A 10,241-nucleotide genomic window follows, 5' to 3' on the forward strand; every position below is an offset into this window, starting at 1 on the left:
AAGCTGGTGGCTTTCTGCTCTGCACACCACATTGTCTCTCCCAGTCGACTTATCCCCATCAGCAGATAAGTGCGGTGTTTCAAAGAAACCAAAAACATTTTCTTCCTTCTTTGTTTGAGAACATATTCTGTGTTTTTATTTTTCTGGGAATTATTTCTTTGTTGTTATGAACAGATGGGAACATGTGTGTGCAGCCATTGGCCTCTGTGGATGGCAGCTGTGGACGCAGCTCAGAAAAACATAGGGTAGCAGGAGGGAAGACTTCTGCTTCTTCAGAGAGGCAAATCCAAGCAAAGAAACGGAGGGGCTGACCTCAGCCTGTTCTTTGGATTTTTCTTTTATTGATATTTTTAAGGCTTTTCGATTTTTGTTTTTGAGATGGACTCTGGCTCTGTCGCCCAGGCTGGAGTGCAGTGGCACAATCTCGGCTCACTACAACCTCTGCCTCCCGGGTTCAAGCGATTCTCCCGCCTCAGCCTCCCAAGTAGCTGGGATTACAGGCACTTTCCACCATGCCTTGCTAGTTTTTGTTTTTTTAGTAGAGACGGGTTTTCTCTATGCTGCCCAGACTGGTCTCGAACTCCTGACCTCAAGTGATCCACCCGCCTCGGCCTCCCAAAGTGCTGGGATTACAGGTGGAGCCACCGCACCCGGTCTGGTTTTTTCTTTTATTGAAACGGCCAGCCTTGGGTTTTGAGTCAGGACCCTGGGAACCCCAGCCCTATTCCCTGCCCACCAGGAACCCAAAGCTGCCCACTTTCCCAGGTCCCAGATCTAGAAAGTAGACCCTTTTCTCTCTTGAAAGGCTGTGGGGTGAAGTCAAGTCATCCAAAAGTCTGGGATCCAGGAAGTCCATGTTGTGGGTGGTTCCAAAATGAACTTTGGAGTCAGCTAGACTTGGGTGTGAGTCCTGATGTGAACTTTATTCTATGTGACCTTGGGCAAGTTTCTTCATCCTTCTGGTCCTCAGTTTCCCCATCTGTGAAATAGGAGTATTAAGGTATAACTCCCAGTGTCATTAGGAGGGTGCAGTGAAGTCAGGGTTTGGGGGAAACTTCACACTGCTGGGAGGTGCATTTAGGGACAGGGCCTCAGGGAGTGAAAGCCATCCTCTCCTGCCACTCAGGCCAGGGCTGCCAAGAGTAGCTTTTCAGGGCTCTTTAGGCCGAGGCCAGGCTCCTGTCTGCCGGCCTCAAGTCTGAGGGCCCTTCTCGCCTGGGTTTCCTGTTGTCCTCTTTTACTCTTTTTAAAGAAAAGAAAAGAAGCATCCTTCCTCTGGAGACCTTTGTCCTGAAGCTAGCCGGGAATGCTAGAGACAGTCAGTCCATGCTGAGTGTGTTGAGCCACTTTCTGGGTTTAAAAAAATATATTATTGTTTACCTAACAGTTCTTCTGTGAGAAATGGGTGTCTGTTCCTTTAAACAGAGCACAGGGCAGACAGAGTGGCTCCGGGGTTGTTTGCAGCAGAGAGGAGGGGGAGGGAGAAGGAAGGCATCCTGTTGTTGAGTAGAAATGAGAGAGAAGCCAATGGACAGACAGACAGACAGCAGAGGGAGAGGTCAGCAGAGACCCAAGCAGTGGAGCTCAGCTGTTTTTTTTTTTTTTTTCTATGAAAAATTTGCTTTGAAAAAGCAATTTTTTTTTTGCTTTTCTTTCTGAAAGAAAGAAAAAAGTTTACAATTTTTTTTCTTTTGGCCTGTATTTTGCCAGTCTAACCCAAGATACTACTGGTTTTCTTAAAACCAGGGAATCTTTTTCACCTGAACTTTGCTGGAGGATGGCATTTCAACGTAAAGAATAAAAAAAAAGGTCCTGGCAGTCTCAACTCATTAAACTTTGTGCAGAAGATGTTGTGAGCTTTTCCTAAATTCAACACTTGGGAATAGAAATCAGGAATAATCCGTCTTAATATTTACTGAATGGCCATGCTTTTCCTACATTATCTCCAATCATCCCAACATCCCTGCCAGAGAGGTTTATGCATCCCTATTTTACAGATATGGAAACTGAGGCAAAGGCAGATTAAGAGCGTGCCCAAGGTTAGGAAGATACATAAGAGGCAAGTCGTGGGCTGAGGTTTCACCATGAGTCTTTCCAACATGCCCCACTGCCTCCTTTGTGAACACAACAGCAGGTCCAGCAGGGCATGAAAGGGGAGAGGAGAGAGACAGCATGGACTTCCTGACTGTGTGATTTGCCAGCCTCTGGTATAAATACTTCTAGCAACCCCTTGGCTCTTTAGGGTTCTCCAGCAACAAGGAACAAGCCCAAGATTGTAAACTCCCAAGAGTGGGTCTAATTCAACCACCACCATTGTCAGCAACATTACAGAGCATTTTAAAAATTTAAGAGACATTTTGTCAATTGCCACATCAGACTGTGTGACTCTCCTGCTGACATTTAGGAGGCGGCCCCCGAGCTCCTGCATGATTTGGTCTCTGCCTCCTCCAGTCCCGTCTCCTTGCTCACTATGCTCTCCATAAATCTCTCAGTTCCTCAAACATGATGCTACCGGCGTCACCTGGGAGTGGGTTGGAAATTCAGGAGTTCTGCCCCACTCCAGAGCTACTGAGACAGAGTCTGCCTTTTAATAAGACCCCCAGGTGCACAGTGAAATGTGAGAAGCACCACTCTTGCACATTCAGCTTTTCCACCTCGGGACCTTTGCACGTGTAGCTCTCTGTCTAGAACACTCTTTTTTTTTTTTTTTTTTTTTTTTGAGACGGAGTCTCACTCTGTCACCAGGCTGGAATGCAGTGGTGCAATCTCAGCTCACTGCAACCTCCACCCTCCCAGGTTCAAGTGATTCTCCTGCCTCAGCCTCCCCAGTAGCTGGAACTACAGGCACCCATCACTATACTCAGCTAATTTTTTTTTTTTTTCTGTATTTTTAGTAGAGACAGGATTTCACCATGTTGGCCAAGATGGTCTCCATCTCTTGACCTCATGATCTGCCCGCCTTGGCCTCCCAAAGTGCTAGGATTACAGGCGTGAGCCACCGCTCCCGGCCACACTCCTTTTTTTAATCTTGAATTCTGAGATTCATATGTCCTGAGCTCATTAAGTCACTTCCTCTGAAAAGGCCCCCTTGACCTTCCAATGAAGTTATTTTTTCTTAAGAGTCCAGTTCTTTTCTTTCATAGCACCTATTGCAGTGTGTAATTACATACCGACTTACTGAATGTCTGTCTCCATGAAGGCTGAGGCCATGACTCACTTGCTTACCAGGGACATAGTAGAAACTACACAGACACATGCTGAAGGAATAAGCATGGTGCTGTTTCTGTGCAGCATCAAAAGAGTTCACAGACAGAGTGCATTGGGTTTCTCTAGGCATTTGGTCTCTGCAGGCATTTTTATTCAGTTTAACCAAATATTCACTGAGTGCTATTATGTGTCCGGAGCTGGAGTCATATGTGTAAGGAGGCCTGGTGTGACAAAGTGGATCCCAGAATTTGGTGTAGCGACTCATTTGTCTTGTTCAGTGGACAAGGTTGGGGGCTGAATGAAATAGCCCAGGAAGTGTACATTTCTGGTGATTACAGCAACGAACCCTCAGAAGGTGAGAAAGGAAATTAGCATTTCCTACCCCCACATCTGGGCCAGGCACCTACATGGTTAGCAAGTGTCAAAGAAGGATTTCAAATCCACTAGAATAACATATGAATTGCTTTTGCCTTTTAAGTAAAATTAAGAATGCACACAGTTAAAAATAAGATAGTATAGAAGTGCGTCATCCCTTGCCCCCCTTAGTTCCACACTCCAAAGATAACTACTTTTTATCTCTTTTATCTGTTTCTTCTGGTAGCTGATTTCAAATCTCTGAGTATTTTTATTTACTGTTTCTTGATTTATTAATTTTATAACATCCAGGAAGCAAATTTCACTGTTTTATATCACTCTCACCTCCTTTATTCTCCCCAAATAATTATATCACTATTATATTTGTAAATATAAGTTGATATGGTTTGACTGTGTCCCCATCCCAATCTCAACTTGAATTATATCTCCCAGAACTCCCACGTATTGTGGGAGGGACCCGGGGGAGGGGATAATGGAATCATAGGGGACAGTCTTTTTCCCGTGTTATTCTTGTGATAGTGAATAAGTCTCATGAGATCTGATGGGTTTATCAGGGGTTTCCACTTTTGCTTCTTCCTCATTTTCTTTTGCTGCTGCCATGTAAGAAGTGCCTTTCACCCCCCGCCATGATTCTAAGGCCTCCCCAGCCATGTGGAACGATAAGTCCAATTAAACCTCTTTTTCCTCCCAGTCTTGGGTATGTCTTTATCAGCAGTGTGAAAACTGATTGATACAGTAAATTGGTACCAGTAGAGTGGGGCATTGCTGAAAAGATACCCAAAAATGTGGCAGCAACTTTGGAACTGGGTAACAAGCAGAGGCTGGAACAGTTTGGAGGGCTCAGAAGAAGACAGGAAAATGTGGGAAAGTTTGGAACTTCCTAGAGACTTGTTGAATGGCTTTGACCAAAAGCCTGATAGTGATATGGACAATAAGGTTCGGGCTGAGGTGGTCTCAGATGGAGATGAGGAACTTGTTGGGAACCGGAGTAAAGGTGACTCTTGTTATGTTTTAGCAAAGAGACTGGCGGCATTTTGCCCCTACCCTGGAGATTTGTGAAAATTTGAACTTGAGAAAGATGATTTAGCATATCTGGCAGAAGAAATTTCTAAACAGCAAAGCATTCAAGAGGTGACTATTAAAGGCATTCCATTTTATAAGCGAAGCAGAGTGTAAAAGTTTTGAAAATTTGCAGACTATGTTATAGGAAAGAAAAACCCATTTTCTGGGAAGAAATTCAAACCAGCTGCAGAAATTTGTATAAATAGCAAGGAGCCTAATATTAATCCCCAAGACCATGGAGAAAATGTCTCCAGGTCAGGTCAGAGACCTCCACAGCAGCCCCTCCCTTCACAGGCCCAGAGGCACAGGAGGAAAACGTGGTTTTGTGGGCCAGGCCCAAGGTTCCCGTGCTGTGTGCAGCTTAGGGACTTGGTGCCCTGTGTCCTAGCCATCCAGCCATGGCTGAAAGGGGCCAACCTTCAGCTCAGGCTGTGGCTTCAGAGGGTGGAAGCCCCAAGCCTTGGCAGCTTCCATGTGGTGATGAGCTGCAGGTGCACAGAAGTCAAGAACTGAGATTTGGGAACCTTAACCTAGAATTCAGAAGATGTATGGAAATGCCTGGATACCCAGGCAAAAGTTTGCTGCAGGGGTGGGGACCTCAAGGAGAACCTTGCTAGGGCAGTGCGGAAGGGAAATGTGGGCTCAGAACCCCCACAGAAAGCTTCTACTGGGGCACTGCCTAGTGGAGCTATGAGAAGAAGGCCATCACCCTCCAGACCCCAGAACGTAAATCCACTGACAGCTTGCACCATTTGCCTAGAAAAGCTGCAGACACTCAACACCAGCCTGTGAAAGCAGTCGGGACGGAGGCTGTACCCTGCAAAGCCGCAGGAGCAGAGCTGCCCAAGACCATGGGAACCTACCTCTTGCATCTCCCTGGATGTGAGACCTGGAGTCAAAGGAGATTGTTTTGAAGCTTTAAAATTTGACTGCCCCACTGAATTTCAGACTTGCATGGGCCCCGTAACCCCTTTGTTTTGGCCAATTTTTCCCATTTGGAACAGCTGTATTTACCCAATTTCTATACCCCCATTGTATCTAGGAAGTAACTAGCTTGCTTTTGATATTACAGGCTCATAGGCAGAAGGGACTTGCCTTGTCTCAGATGAGACTTTGGACTGTGGACTTCTGGGTTAAAGCTGAAACGAGTTAAGACTTTGGGGGACTATTGTGAAGGCCTGATTGGTTTTAAAATGTAAGGACATGGGCCAGGCACAGTGGCTTACACCTGTAATCCCAGAGCTTTGGGAGGCCGAGGCGGGCAGATCATGAGGTCAGGAGATCAAGACCATCCTGGCTAACATGGTGAAACCCCGTCTCTACTAAAAATACAAAAAATTAGCCAGGCGTAGTGACGGGCACCTGTAGTCCCAGCTACTCGGGAGCCTGAGGCAGGAGAGTAGCGTGAACCCGGGAGGCGGAGTTTGCAGTGAGCCGAGATCGTGCCACTGCACTCCAGCCAGGGCGATAGAGTGAGACCCCATCTCAAAAAAAAAAAAAGTAAGGACATGATATTTGGAGGATGCAGGGGCAGAATGATATGGTTTGGCTGTATTCCCACCTAAATCTCAACTTGAATTGTATCTCCCAGAATTCCCTGAGCCTCAGTGTCCTCATCAGTAAATGGGAATAACCCTTACCACATAGGAATGTTGTGAGGGTCAAATAAAATAATGGTAAGGCACAATATAAATGTTTATTGTTATGGGAAAGTGAAAGTTTACAGCAGCAGACAGGAGGGGTAACCTGGGAAGGCAATGAATTGGAAACGCCTTTTTCAGCATTTTGAAAATAATTAGATAGGCCTGCTCCATGCTAGATTCCCACCATCTCTGGTTCAAGCATCAGCAACATGAATTCTCATGTCTCTGCAGCAATATAATAATACCTTACATTTACATAGCGTGTTAGGCTTGCAACATGCTTTCTCATGCATTATCTTATTGGATTTGAGTCTTCCAATATCCCTGAGAGGCAAGGAGTACCAGTATTCAAATTTCCATTTTACAGACAAGGAAATTAAGAGTCAGCATGATGCAAACATGATCAAAGTCATAGAGCTAGGAAGCTCTGGGACCAAGCTCTAGTAGAACTGGAACCAAATCCAAACTTTCTGAGACAGGAAGCTTATCACCGTCCTGCACTATGATGCCAAGAAAGGACATCTCAGGGCCAAGCGTGGTGGCTCATGCCTGTAATCCCAGCATTTTGGGGGGCCAAAGCAGGAGGATCACTTGAGCTTAGGAGCATGAGACCTGCCTGGGCAAATAGGGAGACTCCATCTTTACAAAAAACATAAAAAATTAATCAGGCATGGTGGGGCACACCTGTGGTCCCAGCTACTTGGGAGGCTGAGGTGGGGGGCTCATTTGGGTCTGGGAGGTTGAGGTTGCAATAAGCGTCAATAGTGCCACTGCACTCAAGCCTGGGTGACAGAGAGAGACCCTGTCTCCCAAAAAGAGGAAGGAAGGAAGGAAGGAAGGAAGGAAGGAAGGAAGGAAGGAAGGAAGGAAGGAAAGGAGGGAGGGAGGGAGGGAGGAGAAAGAGAAAGAAAAGAAAAGAGAAAGAAAAAAGAAAAGGAGGAGGAGGGAGAAGAGGAAGAAGGAAGGAACGAAGGAACGAAGGAAGGAAGGAGAGAGAAACTTACGTGTATGCAAAGGTTACTGGGAACAAGTAAGTACACTCATACACCTTCCTGGACTTGGGATGTCTTAATCCAGAGATGGCTAGCTGGAGACCCACTGGGTCAATCAGCATGCCAGAGTTTTGTTCAATAGTAGCTCAGTGTTCTCAGAAGTGCTGTATGTGTCACCATTCAGACATACCTAAACACAGTGGATGCTACCCCATGTAATCTCTCCACCTCTGTGCTTCTGTCACTCACACAAGGTTCCAGGCCTTAGAAAGGGGCATCTATTGGCTGAGCCTAGAAAGGGCACCTGTGCCTGAGCTGTCAGGAGCAAAGATAAAGAGGTATTTCTTATTTACCTTCCACAGTGGGAAGCAAGATCCTCCATCCCAGGCCACCCTGTGTGACTGTGTATTACACAAAGGTAGACCAAAGAGGGTGCATAGGGGCTGAAACCCAGCCTACCTCTGCTTTTCGAGTCCTGTGTCCTGGCCCAGGGCTTGGTACATGGAGCTTGTACTGAATTTTAGGCTCCAGCTACCCTCTCGGCTGAGCACTCATGCAGTGTACAACCTGCAGAAGCAAACATGGCAGCCCTGTTTCCTCAGAAGAGCTGGCAACGCTAGATGCCACTCCCACATGGCAACAATTGGAGGGAGCCCAGTCATAGCTGCCCTTCTGGGACAGGGCACACACTCCCGCATCACCACACTCCCCACCATGCCTACCTCACTTGTTTGTGTCACCTGCCAGTCCCCTAAGGTAATTGAGTTTATGACCCTGTCTGAAACAATAAATTTTTTTACATTGGTTTATCCAGGTAATTAGTTTCATGGTCTATTTCCGAATGGCATTTTTCTTTCCCACCCAACCCCCTTTTCCAGCAGTCCTAGTTAATCTATTTATTTTTACTCTACCTCTTTCTAAAAATACATACAATACAACAAGATTTTTTAAAAGTCAGACTCCTGGTAATCTCTGGAATGTGGGAAAAGCACTCTTACCACAAAGTTATATTAAGAAGTTTAATTATCAGAAAATTACTGTATAATAAATATATCAAACATTAAGTATGTACACTGTATATGTACACTGCGAATTCCTGGGCAACCTCAGTCTATAAACCCATTCACCTCACCCACAACCTCAACCGACTCTTTATTCCTCTTCTTTGACTGGCATGGGAGACTTTGAGGTACACTTGCTTCTGTATGTATAGCCTCCCACCTTTTCCAGGACCCACTAGGTATGCTGAGTTTTCCAGGCAGTCATGAGAACTTTGTCAGCTCACCCTAAAGTCTATGATCATTTCTTCTTTCTGTTGGTATCAGCCCACTCCCAAATTGTTTGCCATTTACTTTTTTACTTCCTATCTTTAAAGAAGCCATGGAGCTCCTGGTTGCTATTGCGGGTTGTCTCAGTCAGCCACTACCGCGTAACAAACAACCACAAACATCACAGTGCCATATAACAGGAGGTATTTCTCGCCCATGTGCCTGAAGGTCACATGAGGTGGCTTCGCTTCAGGTCACAGGTCTACAGGGCACCTGGGGCAGTTTTGTTCCAAATACCTCTCATCCTACTGGAGTCATATCATATTTTTCTTGTGGCAATGGTAGAAGTGCAAGACAGCAAGCTCTACAGCACAAGCACATTTCAACTCCTGCTCATGTCACCTCCATTAACATCTCATTTGCAAAAACAAGTAAAATGGCAAGGCCCAAAGTCAAGGGCAGGGAAGTGTGCGTGTCCCCTAGAGATAGGTAGAAGAGGAAGGAGTGAATATTTACAGACAATGGCCACTCTTTGCCCTTTTGGTCACAAATATTCACTTCCCTCCCACACGCAAAATACACTCACTGCATCCCCAGGACACTCCAAAAATCTTATCCAACGCTGGTATTGAGCTGGAAATCCATGTTCCATGCCAGATCTCACTGAGGCTCCTCTTGATTTGATAAGGACCTAAAAAATCAAAAGGACAAGTTGTTTTCCATATGTACCCAGGTATGGTGGAATAGGTGTAGAATCACAAAAACATTGCTACTTGGAAAGAAAAGGAACGAGAGTCACTCAGCACTGGCTGGGCTACAGCAATTCTGATGTTCTCCTGGGAATTTTTGGCCAGGTCCTCCTAATCCAGGAGTTGAGAATTCTCCTTGGTTGGGCTCCTGTTCCACACTCAGTCCTTTCTCCTGTGGGTTCCTGGCTTTGCCCTGTGAGATGTTTTCTCTTCCCATCAGCCTTGATCACTTCAAAAGAGCGCATCGGAGAATATGACAATGACCATACTCTCAGTCTGCTTCCTGTCTATAAGAAGGTGGGGCCCCAGAAATTTGTTTTTATCTCCAACAGTTTCATTTTCTTTTAGACAAGCCTGGTGGTAGTTTTGACAGTAAACTCTCTCAAAAATTTTGTGGGTTTTCTGTGCTTTTGATTCCATTCAACTCCAGGCATCAAAAGCACAAAATCCACAATTTCTTGGAGACATGCTTCTCTTTTCTCTCTAGACTCACAGCCTTAATTTTTCTATCAGTTCTTTTGTACACTGGATACTTGTGCCTTCAGAGGAGCTGCATCTTACTGGATGTCAGAATCAAAAACTTTAACTAAGGAAAGCTAGTGCAATTGAGCAAAAAGTTTTAGTGATTTTCCTTGTGGCCAAAGGAAAACATAATGAGACACACAATTAAAATATGCATGCTAGTTTGTTAATTGAGGCACCTTTTTTCCTAGGGACCATCAAGCACAGTAAGCAAGATAAAATTCAGATGCAGAAAACTTCCTACAGTGAAGACAATGTCCCACAAGCCCGAGAACTCAATAATTACCTTGGGATTAAAAAGAAGGGTCTTAGGCCGGGCGCGGTGGCTCAAGCCTGTAATCCCAGCACTTTGGGAGGCCGAGACGGTGGATCACGAGGTCAGGAGATCGAGACCATCCTGGTCTACACGGTGAAACCCCGTCT

General features: G+C 45.6%; 1 long non-coding RNA gene across 2 annotated transcripts; it reads right to left on the reverse strand.

The window, feature by feature from the left end:
* Window positions 1–671: 671 nt before the first annotated feature.
* On the reverse strand, window positions 672–9,565 carry LOC117067269. 2 transcript variants are annotated; one of them, XR_004430679.1, is made up of 3 exons: window positions 9,134–9,565; window positions 7,739–7,846; window positions 672–979 (listed from the first exon to the last, which is right to left on the reverse strand). It is a non-coding gene; the product is annotated as an uncharacterized LOC117067269 (long non-coding RNA). The 2 variants fall into 2 exon arrangements; XR_004430678.1 differs by having other exon boundaries at window positions 7,739–9,026.
* Between the last annotated feature and the right edge of the window lie 676 nt (window positions 9,566–10,241).

This window comes from Trachypithecus francoisi, unplaced genomic scaffold (assembly GCF_009764315.1).
Source record: "Trachypithecus francoisi isolate TF-2019V2 unplaced genomic scaffold, Tfra_2.0 Lachesis_group20, whole genome shotgun sequence".
Lineage (NCBI taxonomy): Eukaryota > Metazoa > Chordata > Mammalia > Primates > Cercopithecidae > Trachypithecus > Trachypithecus francoisi.